Source organism: Mobula hypostoma, chromosome 9, assembly GCF_963921235.1.
Source record: "Mobula hypostoma chromosome 9, sMobHyp1.1, whole genome shotgun sequence".
Classification (NCBI taxonomy): Eukaryota; Metazoa; Chordata; class Chondrichthyes; order Myliobatiformes; family Myliobatidae; genus Mobula; species Mobula hypostoma.
The window spans coordinates 73,970,589-73,998,331 of record NC_086105.1 but is presented as its reverse complement, the minus strand read 5'-3'; positions in this window follow the sequence as shown (position 1 = coordinate 73,998,331).

Below are 27,743 nucleotides of genomic sequence, written 5' to 3'. Positions count from 1 at the left end.
TATTTATTTATTTGTCCATTTGTTTGTTTGTTTGTTTATTTATTTATTTATTATCATCGGTACTCACTGTTTATGAACCCATGAATTTTGTCCATTGTCTGCTATTTTTTTAGTTGAAGGTCTTGGTGCTCATTTGTAGAAAATTTGCTGTGCTTTTTTAAAAACTTGAAACTCTCTCTGCACATCAACAGCTTAGGTAGTTGCCTCAAGTTTGTTTTAAATCTTACTCATTGCCACTGTCTTGTTTACTAACTCCAGAAATTAATCAAAAGAAAAATATGGGAGTCCCGGAGAACTTGTACACTTTGTTTTTTACTTTAGGGAGACGTACTCCTATATATAATGTGGTGGCGTAATGATGTATGCCATTCATGTACTTTTACATACAATCTGTAATGGATTATATAAAAAACAAAGAATACTTAATCAAACAATATATTTACAATATTATTGAAATATTACTGAAATACTAAATACACAACAAGTGGGAAACAGGAAAGAAAGGTTGAGAGCTAGGTGGAGAGGGAAGGGCAGAGAGAGGGGGAAAGAACATACAACATAGAAAGTATAGTCAAAAACATAGTACTAGCATATTCCCTGAGTGGCATGGCCTGGTTATTGATGGGTTGACATAAAGTGAGAGGTGCATGTTTATGCCAAACAGTCTAATGTTACTGACATTATAATAAAACAAGCAGTCGTATGAATATGTGAAACAGCAGCAATAAAAGATGAGAAGTGACTTATGTAGGGTGAGATTGTATCTGTGAGTTGGGGAGGGGTGTGAGACCAGGCTGTACATGTGTGTTTGGTGTCTGCAGGATGTTATGAAGTTATACAGACTGGGGGAAGATACTGTTACCTAGCCTGACAGTTCTGGGTCTTCTTCTACGGTATCTTCTGCCTTATGGCAGGAGGCCAAAGAGCTAGGATCTTGGGATGTTTTCCTATGTTAAAGGCACAACTGAAATGTGATAAAGAGAACAATAATAGTTGGCCAAATTTTGTTTTTATTAAATAGCTAGCAGAGATTCACCACTCTTTGGTTTAGTTTTCAAAACAGGTTATTTTTAAGAAATGTTCTGTACAACTGAGGATTCTGAATAGCATAAAATATAGCAACTTTATCTAACACATAATAAAGCATTTTATTGAAGATGAATCGCCAATTTATTGAGTACTTTGATTATCCAGACCACTGCCTATTTCATGAATAGACCTTCTGCAATGCAATGCAGTCTAGTGCTATAACCAGTGCGAAGACACAAGGGACAAGAAGTCAATATATGATACAGAATGTAGAAATGGAAAATAACTCACACAAAAGAATCAGAAATGAAAGGCAGTGTGAAAATAAACGTACTTTCACCAAAATATGGTACTGAAATATTAATGAGCATTCACCAAAATATCCTTGGTTTCACGGTAGGATCCAAAGCAGGAGTTCTGGAACACAATTATAGTATTTTACAGAAATATAAAAAATTTAGCACACAGAAGGAGGTCAAATGCGCCATTGTGGCTGAGCTGGTTGAGACGGAGCTGCCTTTCTTCCAGCTTCAGGTTTGTGGGTATGCAAGACACAGCTCTCTTTAAACACACAGCCAAATTCATTTTCAGTGGCATTTTCCTCTCCTATTCCATTGCACATCGTTCTATGAAATGTAATAACATGCACGCAATCCCCACACATTCTTCTCAGAACTGCCTTGGTGACAGGAATACAAATATTCCAGAGGCATTCTCACAGTAGCAGTTCAGTTCAATTCTACTAATTGAGATGAAGCAGCGATACTCAAATAACATAATAATTATTTCTGTTTATCTGGAGTTACGAGACTATAAGACTACATTTTAATATGAATTCAATAGGGATGTGCTGATGTCTCATATGTCAAAAATATGAATTTGAACAATTGCATTGTAGTTTTCAGATTTGGTGCCTGTCAAGGTCATTGTTTATGTATCACTTCTGAATGTCCATGATATTTGTAACCATTCAAATGCAGTAAACAACTCAAAAAACATCTACAGCATCACTCATTCATTATGTGCCGTGTCGTACGATGTGGGCAATCATGGTCTTTCCATCACCATGATAGCTCTTGGCAAATTTTTCCACAGAAGTGGTTTGCCATTGCCTTCTTCAGGGCAATGTCTCTACAAGACGGGTGACCCCAACCATTATCAATACTCTTCAGAAATTGTCTGCATGGCGTCAGGGGTTACATAACCAGGGCTTGTGATACGCACCAGTTGCTCATACAACCACCCACCACCTGCTCCCATGGCTTTACATGGGTGGGGGGAGGCTAAGCAGGTGCTATACATTGCCTAAGGGTGACCTGCAGGCTAGCAGAGGGAAGGATTGGAGGGAACACTTCCTTTGGTAGACGTATCTCCACCTCATCACTCCATCAACATAAAATCACATAAATATACTTATGATGGACAATATCCAGTAACATGAGGAAACGAATTGAAGCAGCAGAGATGTGGTTTTGGAGGAGGATGCAAAGAATATCATGGAAGAAATGAATATCTAACAACGATGTCATGAACAGAGCAAACACAAAAAGAGAAATAACGTATGAGATCATGAAAAGGCAACATAACTTCATTGGACATGTGAGTAGGAAAGAGGAGTTAGAATGCACGGTAATTTTCGGAAAGACTGAAGGGAAGAAAGCAAGAGGAAGGCAAAGACAAATGATGATGGAGACAGCAGCCAGAGAACTGGAAATGAATACCAATGAATTGATCCACTTGACCCGAAACAGGAGTGTGTGGGCCATGGCAATCAAAGCTCAAATTGGGCATGGCACCTGATGATGATGATGATGATGATGCTTAAAAAAAACAGCTTTTCATTATTAAAATGTTACAGCAAATCCAAATAATTAAAAACACAACATCTATTCTTACCTTTCTTCCTCATTGCCGTAGATTTCCCATTCAGATTACAAGACATGAGAAGATTGCAGCAGTATTACGAGGGCATAAGATGTCTGAGCACCTTCCCATATATACTTCTGAGGAATTCCAACACAATTGGTACTTGTATTGGAATTGTTTATTATTGTCACATGTACCAAGAGTTAGTGAAAAGCTTGTCTTGAATACTGTTCCAAAAATATTTTCTTAAGATGGTGCCAGAAAGAGGAGACTCCTTGCATGCAGCTCCTAAAGGAATCATCAAATATTCCCTTTAAGACTACTGCAGCTGAAATCTACAGTCACAGCCAATGATAATTCAGTAAGTAATAATGTTTTATTCACACAGATCAATTTATCACACAATGCATTGTGATACAACAAGGTAGAACATTAACAATCTAGAATAAAATGTAAAAGCTGCTGCGAAAATGCAATGCAGGTAAACGATAAAGTGTGTGATAATGACGAGGTAGATTGTGCGTTCAAGAACCTACCTTAATGCACAAGAGGTCAGTTTGAGAGTCTGATAACCATAGGTAGAAGCTATCTTTGAGCCTGGTGGTATGTGCTTTCAAACTTTTGTATCTTCTGCCCAGTGGGAGAGGGGAGAAGAGCAAATATCCAAAGTGGGGTCTTTGATTATGCTGGCTGCTTTAATGAGGCAGCCAGAAGTACAGTATACAGTAGATAGAGTCCATGATAGGCAGGCTGGTTTCCGTGATTTTCTAAGCTGTATGCTGTTCCTGGATTCCTTCAAGTAACCAGGAATCTATCAGCATGTCGTGGACTTTAGTGTTTGGATGCACAAGTGCAAAATCTGTGATCTTGCTTGATTCACATGGATTGACACTGGCAATTTGTTGCAGAATTTGGGGGAAAAGCCTAACAAAATCCAAGTTAGTGCATGTGATATTTGGATAGTGATTTAGAACATGTATTACATGTCCTTCTACATGTATGTAAACCAGAAGAAATGAGTGGGAGACGTTGGACATTTAGTAGAAAGAGATCTACGATGGAACGGAGCTCCTGTGAAGAGCTCACACTAATTTCTTCTTTGCAACCAGTAGATGGCAGTCTAAGACTATGGCAACAGCACTGAAAATTGCCAATGTTTGACCTCTACAAATGTGAAATAAAATATTATTTAAAAATAAAAACTGCAACACAAACGTGCAGTTGCTAATTCACTGAGAATTCTGTGCCTGAATGAAGGTAGAAACTACTCTGTTTGGTTCTTAATGGGATTTTTTTTGCATTTAACATGTGAATGATGTAAATCCTTAACATAAATACACATTACTGTAGGCATAAACTATTTTGAAGTCACGATGATTGTTCTGATAGAAAGCTAGGGATTGATGCACAAAAGGAAAGCTGTTGAAGGCCTACAGTAATTAGTAGAAAAGCAAAATGCCATAGAGATTGGAAATCTGAAAGAAAACTAAAGTGAAGCATTCAAAAGTCTAGTTTATTGCCTTATGCACAAGAGCAATGAGGTCCAGAATAACGGAAAGCTGGCTTGCAGTAGCATCGGAAGCACATTGGGACAGACAACTCACATATTACAACATAAAAATAAATTGAACATAAAGAAAAAGAGAACAAAATTGTGCAAAAGAAAGACACAATGAAAGACCAGTCTATGGTGGTGCAAGAGGTGGTCTGTGGCGTTCCATTGCTTAGGTAGGGCTCGAGTTAAACAAGGAGGACAGGTAATTGAGCTGAAGTGTAAAACAGAGTAAGAAGCACAACTCTATTGGCAATGGGGATTGGTCTTACTTTTTTAATTGGGTTCCTTTGGGTTTCTTACTATGTGACTGCCTGTAAGCAAACAAATCTCAAGGTTTGATAATAAATGCACTTTGAATCTTTAATCTTTAAAGTACTGGGGTAGCTCAGCGAGTCAGGCAGCACAAACGGAGGGAAATGAACAGCTGACATTTCAAGCAGAGGCCATAATAAAAAACTCAGATGAAAGGAGAGGAGTACAAGCACATAGGTAATATGTAAGTCCAGGTGAGCAGGAGGGGCTGGGGTGTACAAGATGTCAGGTAATACCTATGTCCAGGTGAGAGGTGGGCATTCACATAGGTGGGTGGGGGAGCGGGCATGAATGGCAATGATGTAAGAAGCCAGGAGGTGATAGGTGGAAGAAACAAAGAGCTGAAGAAGAGGAAATCTGACAGGAAAGGACAGTAAACCATGAGATAATGGGAAGGAGGTGGGGAAGCAGATGTGGTGAGGGAAAAGGAGGGGAAGAAAAGGGGTGAGGGGGAAAGGAAAACAGAGAGGAGCAGTAACCAGAAGTTATAGAACTTGATGTTGATGCTGTCAGGTTGGTGAGTAGCAAGACACAGTATGAGGTGTTGCTCCATTGACCTGCATCTAGGCTCAATGTGAGTGTTGGAATCCGAAGGAGGTATAAATTACAGAACCGCTATCCAAAAATATTGAACTCAATGTTGAGTCCAGGGACCTTAGATTCTGTTCTTAAGCTTACATTGTGCCTCTTTGGAACAGAGTTAGAGGGTGAGACCTGAGAAATCAGGTTGTGAAATGGGCATTAAAATGACTGGCAACTTGAAGCTCAAAGTCATACTTGGCTTGTGGTGCTGCACAAGACCATCATCCAACCTGAGTTTGCTGTCACAATTCCAGCAATGATCACATTGCCAAAATCAAATTTAGTATTTGAACTTAATGAATTAAGAACACAATGGGTCTTCAGCTGGGAAATAACCACTGCCTGGAAAAAAAAGTGAGTAACAAATATATTATGGGGAACCACAATCTGCAATGCTGATCTGTGAGAAGGTTAAGTAACTACCATACAAGGAGACATTGCAGAAATGCCTGAGTAATCTGCTGACATTGTTGGTTCAGGACTTTTTCAGGCCAATGATCTTTCACCACGTGTTTCTGTTTCAGCTTCAGATTCTAACCATTTATAAACTTGGTGGTGAAAAGAAATGGAGAAATTTTGTTTATCAGAGGAATAAACCTCAGAGAAGATACCAGCCTATGAGAAAGAAAAAAGTAAAATTAGATGAAACAAACACAAAATGCTGAAGAACTCAGCGAGTCCAACAGGATCTATGGAAAGGAATAAGGAGTTGCTGATTTGGTCTGAGACCCTTCATCAGGACTGGAACAGAAGGGGGCAAAAGCTGAACAAGAAAGCAAGGGGAAATGAAAGAGTATAAACTGGCAGGTTAAAATGTATCAGTAGATAATCTGTCTTCAGAACTGGAGACAGATTGAGAAAGGGGAGTGAGGTGTCAGAGATGGGCCAAGGTGGAAAGCAGGAGACAACATTGATGAGATTGTCACTCTCAGCATGGGTGCAGGAAGCAACACCAATATAGTCATTGATAGAGCACAGGAAGGATCAGACAGTGTCCCAGTGTTGGCTTCATTCCATACAGCCGGTGAGAAGGTAGGCATTGCTGAGGCCTTTGCAGATGCCCATGGCTACACCTTGGGTCTGGAGAAAGTGAAAGGAGTTGAAAAAGAAATTGTTGAAGGTTAAGGGATATCAGTAGATAGTCTGTCAGCAGAGATAAAGTTTAAAAGATATCAGTACGCAGAATTCCATCAGGATGTTGTCCCAGATTCCATTCAAGTTTAGATCACACTAGTCTTGCTTCCTGCTCTTCTTCACCCAGATCTTCCGCTCAGTAAGTCTTCTAAACAGAAGCTTATAATATCCATTGCTAAATCAATAGAAGGATCAAAATCCTGTCACAACATCTACAGTCACTGGGTATACTTAAAGCGGAAATTGATAGGTTCCTGATTAGTAAGGGTTTCAAAGGTTACGGTGAGAAGGCAGGAGAACAGGGTTGAGAGGGATAATAACTCAACCATGACTGAGTGTTAGAACAGACTCGTTGGCTGAATAGCCTAATTCTGTTCCTTGGTCTTTAGACTTATGGTAGCAACTTCAAAGAACTATGGATAAGACAGAACTCGTGAGAGTTCTAGCAACAACAACAGAAATCAGTCAGCAACTAACCTGAAATTGTTCATTATCCTTCGGGGCAGCCTACCTGCTGCTGAACCCATGTCCATTATGCAGGGTTAACCAGAGGTGATAGCAGCAGCAGTGAACTGCGAAATGTCCGTGCTGACCTCTCCCCTCTGTCTACTTCTGACACTGGGCTCCACTGTTCACATGAATCAGCTGAACATAAATAGCATCCTGATTAACTTGGTCCACAAATCTGTACAAACACAGTATACCAAACCATATCACAAAATACACACACACACACACACACACACACACACACAGATGCAGACACAGCCACAGACACACACAGATGCAAACACAGACACACACACACACACACACACATACACACCCACACGCACCCCCACAGGCACAAACACAGTATACCAAACCATATCACAAAATACACACATACACACACACATAGATGCAGACACAGACACAGGCAGACACACAGATGCAGACACAGACACACACACACACACACACACACACAGACTCTCACACACATACACAACCACATACACACAGATACACCCACACACACTCACAGACACACACGTAGATGCAGACACAGACACAGACACAGACACACACACACACACACACACACACACAGATGCACACAGACAGACACACACACATACACACCCACACACACTCACAGACACACACATAGATGCACACGCACCCACAGACACACATGTACAAACACAGTATACCAAACTGCCGAGAAAGACATTTTTGAAATTTTCATTTTTTTTTTCTCCAACGGCGTTCTGAGAGGCGGGACTGCGCAGGCGTGTGACGTCGGGCTGTGCAGCGTGGCAGATTTAAAAGGAACAGAGCCTCATAGAGCGGGCAGCGTAGTTTGTGGGCAGCGGAGTGAGCCGGGAGCAGAGTGAAGACTTATGGGCTTCGGTTCAACGGGCTTAGGCGGAAACGGGCGAGGCGAGGAAGGTTTGGCATTCATTTTCTGTTGTTATTTGAGGAGAGGGGCAGTATGAGTGTGAGGGCAGTTTGCTGTTCTCGGTGTCGGATGTGGGAGGCCCTGGAGTCTCCAAGCCTCCCGGACGTCTACATCTGCGCCAAGTGCATCGAGATGCAGCTCCTAAGGGACCCCGTTACGGAACTGGAGCTGCAGCTCGCTGAACTTCGTCTGGTCAGGGAGAGTGAGGAGTTGATAGAGAGGAGTTGCAGGCAGGTGGTCACGCCGGGGCCACGGGAGGCAGACAAGTGGGTCACGGTTAGGAGGGAGAAGGGGAAGAGTCAGGTAATAGGGAGTACCCCGGTGGCTGTGCCCCTTAACAATAGGTACTCCTGTTTGAGTACTGTTGGGGGGGACAGCTTACCCGGGGGAAGCGACAGTGGCCGTGCCTCCGGCACAGAGTCTGGCCCTGTAGCTCAGAAGGGTAGCGCAAGGAAGAGGAGGGCAGTTGTGATTGGGGACTCGATAGTAAGGGGGTCAGATAGACGATTCTGTGGACGCAGTCCAGATACCCGGATGGTAGTTTGCCTCCCTGGTGCCAGGGTCCGGGATATTTCTGATCGTGTCCAAGATATCCTGAAGTGGGAGGGTGAGGAGCCAGAGGTCGTGGTACATATAGGTACCAATGACATAGGTAGGAAAAGGGATGAGGTCCTGAAAGGAGAATATAGGGAGCGAGGAAGGGAGTTGAGAATAAGGACCGCAAAGGTAGTAATCTCGGGATTACTGCCTGTGCCATGCGACAGTGAGAGTAGGAATGCGATGAGGTGGAAGATAAATGCGGGCTGAGGGATTAGAGCAGGGGGCAGGGATTCAAGTTTTTGGATCATTGGGACCTCTTTTGGCGCAGGCGTGACCTGTACAAAAAGGACGGGTTACACTTGAATCCTAGGGGGACCAATATCCTGGCAGGGAGATTAACGAGGGCTACTGAGGTGACTTTAAACTAGAATGGTTAGGGGGTGGGAATCAAATTAAAGAGGCTAGGCGAGAGGAGGTTAGTTCACAACAGGGGGATGGGAACCAGTGCAGAGAGACAGAGGGGTGTGAAGTGAGGGTAGAAGCAAAAAGTACTAAGGAGAAAAGTAAAAGTGGCAGGCCGACAAATCCAGGGCAAGCATTAAAAAGGGCCACTTTTCAACATAATTGTATAAGGGCTAAGAGAATTGTAAAAGAGCGCCTGAAGGCTTTGTGTGTCAATGCAAGGAGCATTCGTAATAAGGTGGATGAATTGAAAGTGCAGATTGTTATTAATGATTATGATATAGTTGGGATCACAGAGACATGGCTCCAGGGTGACCAGGGATGGGAGCTCAACATTCAGGGATATTCAATATTCAGGAGGGATAGATATGAAGGAAGGGGAGGTGGGGTGGCGTTGCTGGTTAAAGGAGAGATTAACGCAATAGAAAGGAAGGACATAAGCCGGGAAGATGTGGAATCGATATGGGTAGAGCTGCGTAACACTAAGGGGCAGAAGACGCTGGTGGGAGTTGTGTACAGGCCACCTAACAGTAGTAGTGAGGTCGGAGATGGTATTAAACAGGAAATTAGAAATGTGTGCAATAAAGGAACAGCAGTTATAATGGGTGACTTCAATCTACATGTAGATCGGGTGAACCAAATTGGTGAAGGTGCTGAGGAAGAAGATTTCTTGGAATGTATGCGGGATGGTTTTTTGAACCAACATGTCGAGGAACCAACTAGAGAGCAGGCTATTCTGGACTGGGTTTTGAGCAATGAGGAAGGGTTAATTAGCAATCTTGTCGTGAGAGGTTCCTTGGGTAAGAGTGACCATAATATGGTGGAATTCTTCATTAAGATGCAGAGTGACATAGTTAATTCAGAAACAAAGGTTCTGAACTTAAAGAGGGGTAACTTTGAAGGTATGAGACGTGAATTAGCTAAGATAGACTGGCAAATGACACTTAAAGGATTGACGGTGGATATACAATGGCAAGCATTTAAAGGTTGCATGGATGAACTACAACAATTGTTCATCCCAGTTTGGCAAAAGAATAAATCAAGGAAGGTAGTGCACCCGTGGCTGACAAGAGAAATTAGGGATAGTATCAATTCCAAAGAAGAAGCATACAAATTAGCCAGAGAAAGTAGCTCACCTGAGGACTAGGAGAAATTCAGAGTTCAGCAGAGGAGGTCAAAGGGCTTAATTAGGAAGGGGAAAAAAGATTATGAGAGAAAACTGGCAGGGAACATAAAAACGGACTGTAAAAGCTTTTATAGATATGTAAAAAGGAAAAGACTGGTAAAGACAAATGTAGGTCCCCTGCAGACAGAAACAGGTGAATTGATTATGGGGAGCAAGGACATGGCAGACCAATTGAATAATTACTTTGGTTCTGTCTTCACTAAGGAGGACATAAATAATCTTCCAGAAATAGTAGGGGACAGAGGGTCCAGTGAGATGGAGGAACTGAGCGAAATACATGTTAGTAGGGAAGTGGTGTTAGGTAAATTGAAGGGATTGAAGGCAGATAAATCCCCAAGGCCAGATGGTCTGCATCCTAGAGTGCTTAAGGAAGTAGCCCAAGAAATAGTGGATGCATTAGTGATAATTTTTCAAAACTCGTTAGATTCTGGACTAGTTCCTGAGGATTGGAGGGTGGCTAATGTAACTCCACTTTTTAAAAAAGGAGGGAGAGAGAAACCGGGGAATTATAGACCGGTTAGCCTAACGTCGGTGGTGGGGAAACTGCTGGAGTCAGTTATCAAGGATGTGATAACAGCACATTTGGAAAGCGGTGAAATGATCGGACAAAGTCAGCATGGATTTGTGAAAGGAAAATCATATCTGACGAATCTCATAGAATTTTTTGAGGATGTAACTAGTAGAGTGGATAGGGGAGAACCAGTGGATGTGGTATATTTGGATTTTCAAAAGGCTTTTGACAAGGTCCCACACAGGAGATTAGTGTGCAAACTTAAAGCATACGGTATTGGGGGTAAGGTATTGGTGTGGGTGGAGAATTGGTTAGCAGACAGGAAGCAAAGAGTGGGAATAAACGGGACCTTTTCAGAATGGCAGGCGGTGACTAGTGGGGTACCGCAAGGCTCAGTGCTGGGACCCCAGTTGTTTACAATATATATTAATGACTTGGATGAGGGAATTAAATGCAGCATCTCCAAGTTTGCGGATGACACGAAGCTGGGTGGCAGTGTTAGCTGTGAGGAGGATGCTAAGAGGATGCAGGGTGACTTGGATAGGTTGGGTGAGTGGGCAAATTCATGGCAGATGCAATTTAATGTGGATAAATGTGAAGTTATCCACTTTGGTGGCAAAAATAGGAAAACAGATTATTATCTGAATGGTGGCCGATTAGGAAAAGGGGAGGTGCAACGAGACCTGGGTGTCATTATACACCAGTCATTGAAAGTGGGCATGCAGGTACAGCAGGCGGTGAAAAAGGCGAATGGTATGCTGGCATTTATAGCGAGAGGATTCGAGTACAGGAGCAGGGAGGTACTACTGCAGTTGTACAAGGCCTTGGTGAGACCACACCTGGAGTATTGTGTGCAGTTTTGGTCCCCTAATCTGAGGAAAGACATCCTTGCCATAGAGGGAGTACAAAGAAGGTTCACCAGATTGATTCCTGGGATGGCAGGACTTTCATATGAAGGAAGACTGGATGAACTGGGCTTGTACTCGTTGGAATTTAGAAGATTGAGGGGAGATCTGATTGAAACGTATAAAATCCTAAAGGGATCGGACAGGCTAGATGCAGGAAGATTGTTCCCGATGTTGGGGAAGGCCAGAACGAGGGGCCACAGTTTGAGGATAGAGGGGAAGCCTTTTAGGGCCGAGATTAGGAAAAACTTCTTCACACAGAGAGTGGTGAATCTGTGGAATTCTGTGCCACAGTAAACAGTTGAGGCCAGTTCATTGGCTATATTTAAGAGGGAGTTAGATATGGCCCTTGTGGCTACGGGGGTCAGGGGGTATGGAGGGAAGGCTGGGGCGGGGTTCTGAGTTGGATGATCTGCCATGATCATAATAAATGGCGGTGCAGGTTCGAAGGGCCGAATGGCCTACTCCTGCACCTATTTTCTATGTTTCTATGTTTATATCACAAAATACACACATACACACACACACATAGATGCAGACACAGACACACAAAGATGCAGACAGACACACACACACACGCGCACACACACACACACAGATACACCCACACATACTCACAGACACACACACACACACACACACACACACACACACACAGACTCTCACACACATACACACCCACACACACACACAGATACACCCACACATACTCACAGACACACACACACACACACACACACACACACACACACACACACACACACACAGACTCTCACACACATACACACCCACACACACACACAGGTACACCCACACGTACTCACAGACACACATATACACAAACATAAATGCACAGATACACACACATACACTTACACACACACACACACACACACACACACACACACACACACACACACTCATAGACACACTCACAACCACACACACACATGTACCAAATTGGAACATGAAGAGTAAGTGGGAACACAGAGAAGATTTAATTTTTTTTTAAATTTAGATTATGAAGACACACAGTCCTCTATTATTGTCATTTAGTAATGCATGCATTAAGAAATGATACAATATTTCCTCCGGTGTGATATCACAAAACACAGGACAGACCAAGACTGAAAAAACTGACAAAACCACATAATTATAACATATAGTTACAACAGTGCAACAATACCATAACTTGATGAAGAAGTCCGTGAGCACAGTAAAGTTCAAAGTCTCTCAAATGTCCCACATCTCACGCAGACAGGAGAAGGAAGAAAAACTCTCCCTGTCATGTCGACCACAATCCGTCTCTCAGTCATCCGAAAACTTTGAGCCTCCGAATCAGCTCTCCGACACCGAGTACTGTCCGAATGATTCGACCTCAATCTTCTGCTACCTACCAGCCTTCTCCTTCCCACCCTCCCCCCACCTTCTTTATAGGGCCTCTGCCCCTTCCCTCTTCAGTCCTGATGAAGGGTTCCTGCCCGAAACGTTGACTGATCATTTCCACGGATGCTGCCCGACCTGCTGAATTCCTCCAACATGTTGTAAGTGTTGCTGGAACTGGTTGCAAGCTCTGATAGTCTTCTTCACAGTCCCCTACATCCCCAGTCTTGATGTCATCCATAAATTTGCTGATTAAGTTAACCATATTATCATCCAGATCATTGATATAGATGACAAACCATAACAGACCCAGCAGCAATCCCTGCAGCTCTCTTGTAGTCACAGGTCTCCAGTCAGAGAGGCAACCATCTACTACCACTCTATGGCTTCTTCCAGAAAACCAATATCTAATCCAATTTACTACCTCACCTTGAATGTCAAGTGACTGAACTTTCCTGACCAACCTCCCAATGCGGACCTTGTCAAATGCCTCGCTAACGTCCATGTAGACAACATCCACTGCCTTGCCTTCATTAACTTTCCTGGTAAATTCCGTGACAAAACCTACTACACACAAAACTGCAGTGACCATGCTTAATCAGTCCATGTCGAACCAAATGCTTATATATCCCAGGCTTTGGAATACCTTCTGAGCATTCCCGCTACTGATGTCAGGCACACTGGCTTATAATTTCCTGGTTTATGTTTAGAGCTTTTCTTAAATAGCAGAATAACATTGGCTATCTTCCAATCGTCTAGTACCTCACCTCTTGCTAAGAATGAATTAATATCTCAGCTGGCGCCCTGCAATTTCTGTATTTGCCTCTCACAGGGTCCGAGGGAGCACTTTGTCAGGCCCTGGGGATTTATTCACCCTAATTTGCTTCAGAACAGCAAACACCTCCTCTTCTGTAATCTGTATAGGGTCCAAGAGCTTGCTGCTCCTTTGTCTCACTACTATAGACTCTGCGTCCATAGCACGAGTAAATATAGGCACAAGAAATACATTTAAGATCGCTTTAGGCTCCACACATAGATTATCATTCTGATCTTCCAGAGGACCATATTTGTTCCTTGCAATCCCTTTCTATTAACACATTTGTAAAATCCCTTAGGATTTTCCTTCATCTTGTCTGCTAGAGCAACTCATGCCTTCTTTTAGCCCTCCTGACTTCTTTCTTAAGTGTTCTCCTGCATTTCTTAACCTCCAAATGTAGCTGATTTGTTCTTGTCTGCTTACATTTGCTATACTCCCCCTCCTTTTTCTTAACTAAGGCCTCAATATCTTTTGAAAACCAAAGTTCCCTAAACCTGTTGTATTTACCTTTTATTCTAACAAGCACATACAAGCCTCTTACTCTTAAAATTTCACTTGAAGGCCTCCCTCTTACACCTTTGCCAGAAAACGGCCAGTCCGAATCCACATTTGCCAGATCATTTCTGATACCATCAAAATTGGTCTTTCTCCAATTTAGAATCTCAACCCACAGACCAGACCTACCTTTCAAACTAATGACATTATGATCACTAGATGCAAATTGTTCCCCTACACAAATTTCCATGACCTGCCCTGTCTCATTCCCTTATAGGAGATCAAGTATTGCACATTCTGTCATTGGGAATTCTATTTACTGATGAAGGAAACTTTTCTGAATACATTTGACAAACTCTATCCCATTTAGTTCATTTACAGTATGGGAGTCCTTGTCACCTACTATAACAACCTTATATTTCTTACAACAGTCCACAATCTCTCTACAAATTTATTCCTCTAAATCCCATGGACTGTTGGATGCTCTATGCTATAGCCTCATTAATGTGGTCATACTTTTCTTATTCCTCAGTTCCACCCATAAAGCCTCACTCAATGAGTTCTCCAGTTTGTCCTGACTGAGCATTGTCATGACAATTTTCCTGACTAGTAGCACCAACACTCCCACTTTAATCCCTCCTAATCTGTCATGTCTAAAACTACAGATTCTCGGAATGTTGAGCTGACAGCACTGTCTCTCCTGCATCCAAATTTGACTAAATTTGGCTACAATTGTCACAACCACAGACATCGCTGCAGGGTTGACACACCCCCACAGGCGGGCAGTGCAACAGGTTCGGCAATTTGCTCGTGAGCATGTATGTTCCAGCTAACTGCTGTTTTATTGCAGTGGTAGTTAATTCTCTACTTTTCTTTGTAGCTTTGTCAAGACTTGGCCTAAAGCATAATAATGTTAGGCTCCTTGCATGCCCTCCCCTCTTCCAGCAAAGGGGATTAGTGTTTTGACTGATGCTGTAAAGGAGCAGTATTTAAATATTGCTTTCATCTGTGGTGTTTCCATTTAACTTTCAGTTTGAGCGTTTTAGTTAATGGTCCTGTTGGCCTAGTGTTTAGTGTTTTCCTTTTCCTATAAATTCTGCAACAGTTCTCATTGAGATCAGTGAACTATCAACCCCCATTAGTGTCTCTCTCTCTCTCCAGACCTGGTCCGTATCCAAACATTCTGACAGCAAGCTTCAACCACCAAAATCGACCCAAAAGCTGACCTTGGCCCTGAGATTCATTTGGCAGGTAGGGAATAAGTGACAGGTGATTGAATCTATTGTGGGAGAAGTGACTGAAGCAATGCAGTAGATTATCTCAGTTTGACAAGCCCAGTCTCACCTGAAGGGACAGACATCATTCCTTGCAGCAACTGTTCAGTAGCTCACTGCGAACAATTGTAATCAGGTGACCATAATTTCTGGCTCTCATGGCCACAGTCCATGGACCTACAGTGGACAGGAAATGTCAGCTGACAGCCATGAGATTTCTCGCCAGCACAATTCAGCAGAATCTGGCCATGTCAGTCCCACTCCCAGCATTTTTCAGATCTTCCTTTTCTGCTGCCCTGACAAACTCAGCTACTAATGACCCTACTCTCGTGTCCGGACCAGAACCAACTCCATTGTCCGCAGCAGAACCAACAATTCATTCATCAGGCAGATAATCTGGTGACCTTAAGGGTTGCAGAAATTGCATTACCCAGTGTGAGCTGACTTTCCAACCCCAGCCAGGTCAGTTTGGTGGTATGCTCATACACAGCAATTCTCCTAGTTGGACCATCACTCAGCCTGTTCAATGCTTTATGGGAGCAAGGCTCCCTTGCATCTCAGTCATTTCAACATTTTGTTGCTGAGTTAAGGGGAATTTTTGACCTCCCAGTATGGGGTCAGGAGGCTGACCACCAACTCCTGTACTTTGACCAAGATAAAGGACGGTAAGGGCTGCATGTATCTATTTCAGAAATAATGAGATCAGTACAGCAGAATGGGTTCCTGCCTCTATTGGCATAATGTCCCAAGTGGTCAGTAAAACAGGTTACCTGTCAGCAGAAAGGGGAGTCCTGATGGGTCAGTTCTCTCTGCATTTGGCTTCCCCTAATTAGAAACATAGAAAACCTTCAGCACAATACAGGCCCTTTGGCCTACAAAGCTGTGCCAAACATGTGCTTACTTTCAAAATTACCTAGGATTTCCAATAGCCCTTTATATTTCTAAACTCCATTTACCTATCCAGGTGTCTCTTAAGAGACCCTATCGTATCTGCCTCCACCACTGTCGCCGGCAGCCCTTTCCATGCACTCACCCCTCTCTGCATAAAATACTTACCCCTGACATCTCCTCTGTACCTGCTTCCAAGCAACTTAAAACTGTGCCCTCTTGTGTTAGCCATTTCAGCCCTGAGAAAAAGCCTCTGACTGTCCACACAATCAATGCCTCTCATCATCTTGTACACCTCTATTAGGTCACCTCTCATTCTCCGTCGCTTCAAGGAGAAAAGGCCAAATGCACTCAACCTATTCTCATAAGGCATGCTCCCCAATCCAGGCAACATCCTTGTAAATCTCCTCTGCACCCTTTCTATGGTTTCCACATCCTTCATATAGTGAGGCAACAAGAACTGAACACAGTACTCGAAGTGGGGTCTGACCAGGGCCCTATATAGCTGCAGCATTACCTTTCGGCTCCTAATCTCAGTCTCACGGTTGATGAGGGCCAATGCTCCATGTGCCTTCGTAACCTGCTTTGAGTGTCCTATGATCCCTCTGATTTTCCACACTGCCGAGAGTTTTACCATTAATACTATATTCTGCCATCATATTTGACCTACCAAAATGAAGCACCTCACACTTATCCGGGTTGAACTCCATCTACCACTTCTCAGCCCAGTTTTGCATCCTACCGATGTCCCGTTGACCTCTGACAGCCCTCCACACTATCCACAACACCCCCAACCTTTGTGTCAACAGCAAATTTACTAACTCATCCCTCCACTTCTTCATCCAGGTCATTTATAAAAATCACGGAGAGTAGGGGTCCCAGAGCAGATCCCTAAGCCGCACCATTGGTCACCAACCTTCATGCAGTACTTCAATGAAATTCTGGATCCACGGTGCAATGTCCCCTTGGATCCCATGTCTCCTTACTTTCTCAATAAACCTTGCATGGGGTACCTTATCAAATGCCTTGCTGAAATCCATATACACTACATTTACTGCTCTACCATCAATGTGTTTAGTCACATCCTTAAGAAATTCAATCAGGTTTTTAAGTCACGACCTGCCCTTGGCAAAACAATGTTGACTATTCCTAATCATATTATGCCTCTTCAAATGTCCATAAATCCTGCCTCTAATTGTGCAATATTCCCAGCTTCTTTATTGTGGGGTCTCAGACTCATAAACTTAAGGCACTTATTGACTCCAGTGCAGCCAGGAATCTCATGGACATCTCACTGGTTCATGGATGGCAAGTTTCAAATCAGAAATTGAGAGGAAAGATCAACGTCATGGTCATGGATGGTTGACCTCTGAGCATTGGCCAGATCCAACTTTCTCTCAAAATTGTGTTGGAAGGCAACTATAGAGAACAACTCTCCTTTTACCCAGTTGATTGCTTTGAACTGCCATTAGTGATTGGTCTCTCCCAGTTATCTTGGCATAGCCCACAAGATGACTGGTCCCAAAAAGGCATTCTAAGAGTGGGGACAGGCATGCACGTCTACCCGTTTTGGTCTATCTGAAGCTCTGGTCCATGAATTCCTGATCTTCTTGAGGTCTTCGTTAAAAAGAAGACCACCTCCCTGCCTCCACATCAGCCGTATGACTGTATCATTGACCTCTTACCTGGTAGTAGTCCTCCCAGGAGCTGGCTCTATTCTTTCTCTCATCCAGAAATGATGGCCATGGAAGAGTACATCAAGGAGGCATTGGCCTGGGGGTTTATCCATCCATCAACCTCGCCAACAGGAGCAGGCTTCTTTTTTTGTGAGCAGGAATGATGGCAGGCTCCAAACCTACATTGAGTATCTCCATGAAGAACCGTTAAACTCTTCCCCTGCTTGCTTCTGCATTTGAACATCCTCAAAAGATCATCATATTTTCCAAGATAGATCTGTGCAATGCTTATCAGTTGGTTCATTTCAAAGAAGAGATGAGTAGAAGATGGCTTTCAACATCTCCGGTGGGGCGATGCACTTTGGTCTGGCCAATATCGTCCCAGTCAATGACGTGCTCAGGGAAATGTTGAATGAGTTTGCTTTTGTGTATTTGGTCAACATTTTGATCTATTCCACTCTCACTAGCAACACACTCAATGTGTCCACAGCATCTCCAACAGCTCCTCAAACATAACATGTATGCCAAGCCAAAGAAGTGTGAGTTCCACAAAGACCAGGTGTCATTTTGGTGAGATTATACTTACCCCTTCCAGAATTGAAATGGATCTGAGTGAAATTCAGGTGGTCACAGTGTGGCTCAAGCCTTCTAGGGCAAACAGGTGCAGTGCTTCATGGGGTTTATCATCTTTTCATCTGAAATTTCAGCTCTATCACAGGCCCCATAAAACAACTCACCAAGAAGACCTCAGCAGCACTCCTTTGGTCAAATGATGCTGACCAGGCGTTCTTGGAACTACAGTGACACTTCACCAATTGCCCCAATGCTGCAACACCCAGACCCATCACGGACATTCATTGTTGAGGTGGATGGATCCAATATCAGCATTGGAGCTGTACTCTTTCAGCACTCTTATGTGGATAACTGGCTGCACCCTTGAGAACTTCTGGCTGGCAGGGATGCCCTGGAAGAATAGCGACACTGGCTGGAGAGACAGAACATTTTTTTTGGTTTGCACAGATCAGGAGAACCTCTCCTACATTCAGGATGCTAAGAGACTCAACTCCCATCAAGCCCATTGAGCTCTCTCCTTCACCTGGTTTAATTTCATCCTCACTTATTGTCCCAGCAGGGGTACGGTCACAGTGTAGTCGAGCTGTAGTGTTGGCGTTTAACATTCAGTTTGAGAGTTTTAGCTAACAGCCCTGTTGGCCTAGTGTTTACTCTTTCTCTTTTCCTTTAAATTCTGCAACATTTCTCATTAAAGTCAATAAACTGTTGACCCATTTCAGTGTCTCTCTCTCTGCACCTGGGCCATATCTGAACATTCTGATAATATCATAATTTCACGTGTCGATCCATGCCCTGAGGTCATCTGCCTTTCCTACAATACTTGCATTGAAATATGCACAGCTCAGAACATTAGTCCCACTATGCTCAACCTTTTGATTCCTGACTTTGTCCAAGGTCTTACAACATCAGTCTCTACAACCCGTCGGCTATCTGTTCTGGCACTCTGGCTCTCATACCTCTGCAGCTCTAATTTAAAGCACCGTGCCCTCCTCCCTTGTGCAGCACTAACAAGCCTTCCCACTGGGATATTCGTCCCACTCCATTTCAGGTGCAAACCATCTCTTCTGTACAGGTCCCACCTTCCCTGAACAGAGCCCAATGATCCAAAATTCAGAAGCCCTCACCCCTGAACCAACTCCTTAGCCTCATGTTAAGCTGTATGATCTTCCTATTTCTGGCCTCACTAGCACGTGGCATGGGTAGCAATCCTGAGATCACTACCCTGGAGGTCCTGCCCTTTAACTTAACACCTAATTCTCTGAACTTACTTTGCAGAACCTTGTCTGTCTTCCTACCTGTGTCATTGCTACCTACATGGACCATGGCTTCTGGCCGCTCACCCTCCCATTGAAGAATGGTGAGGAGTCAATCTGGACCCTGCTACCTGGGCAGCAGCTAAGCACCTGGGAATCTCGTTCTCGTCCATGGTAACACTAAAAGGGAATAGGATCCTGAACAAACTCCCCTCATTGTTCATCAGTAAACATCAGCTTTGTGAGTTAGCTTCTTTGTTGTCTTGGTTACAGTCTTTAATGTACAGACAAAATCCCAAAACCTGTCGCTCAGCAATAAAAATGCAACATCTCATTAATTCAATTTAAAAAATCCATGGATGTACAGTAACAGATAATTATGCCAAAAACATTCAAGGAATGAAAAATACACTATGTTGTTGTTGAAACTTAAAGGAAATTAACGTTATTTATTTATTAGGAGATACAACACGGTAACAGGCTCTACTAGTCCAACGAGTCCATGCAACCCAATTACACCCAGTGACCAATTAACCTACCAGCCTGTAGGTCTTTGGAATGTGGGAGCAAACCAGAGCAGTCAGAGGAGACATGGACATGGGGAGAACGTACACATTCCTTACAGATTTGAATCAGGGTCGCTGGGACAGTAATAGCATTACACAAACCCCTATGCTACAGTTAGTTAGTAGGCAGCTGTCAATTCCAGGAGATCATGGGTTTGTGCCTCTGGTGGACTGTGTCCTCTCCAGGGCACAAGCCTGGGCGGGAAGATTTGAAGAACTGGCTGTTGCCGATGCAGCAGGCTTCCCACGTCACTGATGTAATCCAAGGGAAGGGCAAGCACCAATACAGCTTGGTACCAGTGTCGTTGTAGGGGTTGCCAGACTGAAGTTGTAAACAACATCAAACTGCCTCAGGGACCCCAGCTCTGGATTTCTTCCTCGGGGTTTACTCCTGAAGTCTTTCCCATGGGTGGGGATGACTGCAAGGCAGCAGACGTTTAAAATCAGAGTTTTCCTTTTCCTAGGTGGGCTGCCGTCCAGAACTGACAAGCCCCACCTGCCCGAAATGGTATAGTGTCACTCTTCTATTCCAATCCAGTTAACAAAATAGAAACGACAAAATGTAACTCTGAACTGGACCTTATATTTCAAGTCTTCTGAAAGCATTTACTGTTCTTGGATGGTCCCCAGGGTGTGTGTAAACATAATCCCAGTGACCACTTTATTATGTAACCTGTACATTTGCTTGTGAATACAAATATTTAATCAGCCAATCGTGTGGCAGCAACTCAATACATAAAAACATGCTGATGTCGTCAAGAGGTTCAGTTGTTGTTCAGACCAAACACCAGAATGGGGAAAAATTTGTTCTAAGTGATTTGACCATGCAATGATAATTTGTGCCAAAAGGGATAGTACAAGCATATTAAAAACTGCCGATCTGCTGGGATTTTCACACGGATTACGGGAAGAATACAGGAGATGGGTTTGAGAGGGATAATAAATCAGCCATGAGGAATGGAGGAGCAGACTCGATGGGCCATTTGGCCTAATTCTGCCTCCTATGTCTTATGGTCTTATTACTTCGGATTTATATCCTGGCCATGATTTACTTAATGTTAGACTCTAACACTTACCTTGTGGTAGACACTGGTCTGTAAGTTTCTGTGTTTGGTCTCTCTCCTTTTCTGACTAAAGGAGTTATATTTGTTACTTTCCAGTCTAATGGAACATTCCCTGAATCTAGGCAATACTGGAAAAATAAAGCTAATACATCAGCTGCGTCACTAGCCACTGTTTTGGAAGACCCCAAAAGTCAGTGAGTACCTGAGGATTTGTGAGACAATATCCCCAAATATTTGCCAACTACCACATCCGGCTGGTGGCGTAGTGGCATCAGCGACAGACTTCGGAGCAAAGGCTTCCGAGTTCGAATCCAGCCAGCTCCCTTGCATGTTTTCCATCTGTGCTGGGTTGAGTGTAGAGCTAGCAACCTGGCCTTGTTAAAAAAAACGCAGTCATGACGGCGTCCTAATGACTCCACTCGGAGTTAAGGGCTTTCTTCTTTCTTCACATCCCTGGTGACTCTCTGCTGAATCTGGTAATCTCTGCTGAATCCCTCCCTCTCATTCAATCCCTGATTCATATTTATTTCTGTGGGGGTTACTCTTTAGTTCACCTGCTATTTTCTTTTAGCATTATTAAATCCCTAATTTCACTTATTACATGACCATTACACAATTAGTTAACTTTCCTTCTGTAAATATTGACAGAAACTCTTGCCTTCTCGATTTATATGTAGTTTGGGCTAGCTTTGAAGTTCAGAACAGCTCAGCAACTGGTCCTTTAATTTGAACTAATTAACCTAGTAATGAAATATCTAACTGGGCTAATCCTTTCTGCCTACACACTGTCCATCCCCCTCCAGTCGTGTGCCAGTTTAAGAGTCTCAAAACACCTTACTTATATTTAGAGATATGGTGCAGAGCAGGACCTTCCAGCCCAATGAGCCACCACGTTGCTCAGCAACCAAACTATTTTACCCGAGCCTAATCATAGCCCAATTTACAATGACCAACTAACCTACTAACTGGTACATCTTTGGACAGTGGGAGGACACTGGAGCAGCTGGCAAAAACCCATGCGGTGACGGGGAGACCGCAGAACACCTATACAGACGGCGGAGGAATCAAATTCCAAACTCTGACACCACAAGCTGCAATAGCATTGTGCTAACTGCTAAGCCACCATGGCGCCCCCCCACCTCTGTCATATTTGCCTCTACTGCCATCCGATGTCGTGCTTACCAGGTACTTATCATTCTCTGTGTAAAAATACTCGCCCTGTATCACCTCTCACATAATGTAACGCCTTGTAATGTAGTAAACTTTGACTCTTAGGAAGAAGATTCTGACTGTCTATCCTATAGACGCCTCTGAGAGTTTTATAACTCGTATCTCTAAATTCTCCGCATAGCAAATACCCTCTAGTTCAGGCAGCACCTTGGTAGATGTCTTCTGCACCCTCTCCACATCCTCTCTATAAAGGGGTGATCAGAAATGAATTCATTACTTCAATGTTTTAAATCTTCTTTCCTTCTGTCCTGTTATGCTGATTTATGTTCGTATTCACTCAGAGACCACTATATTTGATATCTACAATACCTAACAAACTGCTGCTCACTAGATGTTATTTCATTCACTGGATTTTTAATTGTTTTTGTTTTTGCACCATTCTCTGTACACCCTAGAGATTGATGTGTGTGAAAATCACAGGAGATCAGCAGTTTCTGAGATACTCAAACCACCCTGTCTGGCACCAACAATCATTCCACGTTCTGATATTTGGTCTGAACAACAATTGTACCTCTTGACCATGTCTGAGTGATTTTATGACTTGAGTTGCTGCCACATGATTGGCTAATTAGATATTTTCATGAATGAGCAGGTGCAAAGGGGTACCTAATAACATGGCCGGTGAGTGTTTTCATCCAATTTCTAACATGAACTGCATTTTTTCACAATTATATATTATGTCTTTATTGTTAGGATATAGAATATTATAGTATATAGTATACAGGGTATAGTAGACAGAAATATGTTATTTATTCTTTCAAGGTTTTTATTGTAGAGAGGACCTTCCTTCTGCTGAAAAGATTTGCTGTTCCTATTACACTATTAGTGTTTACAAACCCTACATTAACTTCAAACATATTCTGTGGACAGAGATAAAAAGGAACGAATAAAATCTGAAAGAGAAAATAAAAAGCTGCTGCCAGTGAGCAGATCTGTGAATGTTGGAGAGAAAACAGATTAATGTTTATGATGACTTAAATCCTCAGGTATTGAAGTATTAGAAAGCAATTTTAACAACATAAACAAGTTTTGATAGGGTCACAGGTTAGACTAGAGCAATTCATGTGATCAAACACTTTTGCACATTGTACTTTTACCAAATATTTTTAGTTACAATCAGATCATACAACACTGAAATGCACATTGCATTGCAATCTTCAAATCTCACCAGAATATTGTTTGGAGTCTGCATGGTAATGCAGGATTGATGGAAAACCTCGGCTAGATATGAAGTAAACTTGCATTCACAATCGCTCCTTGCGACAGAATGGGTCAGCTGCAAATTGCCAAATATTGCTAAAGAATGGAAATAACATGCTTGTCTTTATAGTTGAGGCACAGAGTTCAAGAATCAGAAAGTTAAGTTGCCCCTTTATAAAACTCCAGTTAAGCCACATCCGGAGTATTACATTTATTTCTGGAAGGATATGGAGGCATTGGAAAGGGTGCAGGGGAGCTTTATCAGAATGCTGCCTGGATTAGGTATTACAAGGAGAGGTTGAACAAACTGGAGTTGTTTCCAATGCAGTGGTAGGAGCTGATAGATGTCGTATAAAATATTTGGTGCTGAGGAGATTTACCAGGATGCTGCCTGCATTAGAGGGCATGTCCTATGATAATATATTAACTTTGAACTTCGAACTTGGAAGCAAAGGGAATTTAGGAGCTGTTTTCTGTGATGGTGGTGGTTCATCATCATATTATGTGTTATAGTCCCACCATATTGGTTACTTGTGAAACATGCCTTCTTCAGTTTGTTTCTCTGTAGTGAATGTACATTCGGTAGTTGTTAATTGGGTTATTGTTTTCACAAGTATCAAGCACTCTGTCACTGCACATTAAACCTCTTGTGATAATATTGTTTACAATGCAAATCTGAGCTCCTCTCTTGATCGGGGTCGATGATGGATGTTGCATCCGAAATGTCCACGTGACATAAAGGCCAGGGCTGTACGATTTGGGACCAAGATCATAGTCATAGTCATACTTTATTAATCCCAGGGGAAATTGGTTTTCGTTACAGTTGCAGTTGCTCCGTAAGGTTTTTGTTACAGTTGCTCCAAGATGTTGCCCATGCAGCTGTTGAATCCAAAGAAAAGATGGAGACTGATACAGTTTGGCACCAGCAGTGTTGCAGGATTTGCCAGTCATTGTTGAATTCAATGTAAGGACTCCTTAGGGACTCCAGGTCTGGATTTTTCCTCAGGGTATACTCCCGTAGCCTTCCCCATGACTGGGTCTAGCTTCAAGGCAGCAAAGCTTTGAGATCAGAGTTTTTCTTCTCATAGATAAGCTGCCAACCACAGATAATGAGCCCCATCACCTGGAGAGACTGGTTTTTAGCTGCCAGTAACCTGCCTTTGTCTCTTCTCTTGTCAGTACAAACGGTTCCACTGTGCTTTATACCTAAGCTACACAAGAAGGCCAGGAGCTGGACTTGGTTGTCAAAGGCTATTTAAGATGCATGCCATTGGAAGCGTTTAATAGTTAGTGGGAGTTTATCCTCCCCAGTCACCCTGGCTGTGATTACCGTAAGGGACTACATTGCAAATGCATGCTAGTATTTATTTATTTGTGCCCATTTTATTCCATATTCATACTTTAACCTCCAACTTTATCAGCTTTTAATATATAATTATTTTTTGTTCAATATTCTTTATTCTTGAATGTTGTTTCTTGTTGCATGGGGTAACCTGACCAACACACACCAATTGCCTGATACATGTAAATGTATAGGGTGAATAAAGTTGACCCTTGACCCTTTGTAGAGTGCTAAGCATTGTCTGCATGAACATTGTTGTACAAGGGGAAGGAGATAGCAGAATGCAGAATAAAGTGGTAAATTTACAGAGAAAGTGCAGTGCGGGCAGACAATGAGGTGCAAGACCATGATGAGGTAGAATCTGAGATGAAGAGTCCATCTTGTTGGACAAGAGGTCAGCTCCATCGTTTTATAAAAACGTTTTAACTGAGATCCCGTCCAGGTTTAGGGATTCAGGGGCTCATCTCAGGGCTAACAACCCTGACTGGTCAAAAAGAGAATTGTTACAGAAACAGCAATGTAAATGACTGACAGAGATGCAGGACCTTCATTGCAGCCTTAAATGTACTGGGCATGCTGGTGTTTAATTGAGGTTTTTGCATTAGTAGGTTGGCAGACAATGTACTTAGTTGAGCATTCAGAGATGGGGTGGCGTAGGTGGAATGGGTAGGTCCAGAATGGAGTGGTTAATATAATGTTAGATCCAGGCCATTCTGCATTGAGGTCAATAAACACTTCTATGCACTAGGAATCTGGAATTCATTTCTCCCATAATGATGGCTGGAAATGAAAACTTTCAAAGATTGAGAAACATTTTTGTTTACAAACTAGACTGAAATTTCTGCATTTTCTGCACTATCTCTGGATATTACAATTCAGCACTTTTGAAGTACAAAATACAAGTTGTATTGTAAAGACAGCAGTTAATTTTTTTCAGGATAAACTCAGCAAATGCAATATTGTAATGACTGGATAATGTGTTCCTGCAATTACTGCCTCTCTACCCTCAGTACAAGAACACATTATCCAGTCATTACGATATAACATCCAGTCATTTATAGTATAGACCGTATAGAGTCATAGAGTCATAGAAAACTACAGCAAGGAAACAGATCCTTCTGCCCATCTAGTCCACACTGAAACATTTAAAATGTCTACTCCTGTCAACCTGTATCCGGACCATAGCCCTCCACATACCTGAACTTCTCTTAAGTCATGAACTCCAGCTCATGTGCACCACTTATGCTGGCAGCTCACTCCAAACCCTCACCACCTTCTGGGTGAAGAAGTTTCATCACATGGTCCCATTAAACTTTTCACCTTTCACCCTTAACCCATGATCTCTAGTTGTAGTCCCTCACAACCACAGTGGAAAAAGCCTGCTTACATTTACCCTATCTATAACCCTCATAATTTTGTATAATTCTATCAAATCTCCTCTCAATCTTCTATGTTCCAAGGTATAAAGTCCTAATCTATTCAAATTTACCTTATAACTCAGATCCTCTGGGCCCAGCAACATCCTTGGAAATTTTCTCTGAACTCCTTATTTACATCTTTCCTGTAGGTAGGTGATCAAAACTGCACATAATACTCCAAATTCAACATAACATCCTATCTCCTGTACTCAATACTTTGCTTTATGAAGGTCGAGGTGCCTAAAGTTGTCGTACAACCCTATCTGCCTGTGACATCACTTTCAAAGAATTATGGACGTATTCCCAGATCCCTTTGTTCTACCACACTGCTCAGTGCTCTCCTGTTCACTGTGTAAGACCCACCCTGGTTGGCCCTACTGAAGTGCAACACCTCACACTTGTCTGCATTAAATTGCATCTTGTAGCGATGTGCTACACACAGCGCTGGAATAACCACACGGAGTCGGTGAGTTAGAGTTGCGATGAAAGAGATTTATTCAAACTTCGCGGCCCGCTTTAAAGCCTTCCCGTTCCCGCCCTCCCTGGGCGGGACTACTGTGGGGAATGCATATTCCCAGACCCTTTCTGCGCGCGGGATTTTCCCCCTGCTGGTGAAAATGGCCTGGCGCCCTTTTTGCTGCCGGCCCTCTGCCTGCGCGCGCTGTTTCGTGAGCCGGTTCGTGGGTGCCAGAAAGTGGGTCGCCACATAACCCCCCCCCCCAGAACCGGCGATACCTCCCCCAATGTCCACAGTCTGGATCGGCCTCTGTTTGGGAGGTCTGCCCCTGCGCCGCGGTGCCTGAGCCTGGACCGGTTGCGCCAAGTCCACATGGGCCGGTTTGAGTCGGTCCACCGTGAATACCTCCTCTCTCCCCCCAATGTCCAGCACGAACGTGGACCCGTTGTTCCTGATCACCTTAAACGGCCCCTCGTAGGGCCGCTGTAGCGGTGCCCGGTGTCCGCCCCATCGTACAAAAAGAAACTTACAGTTCTGCAGATCTTTGGGTTCGCAGGTCGGGCTCTGTCCATGCTGTGAAG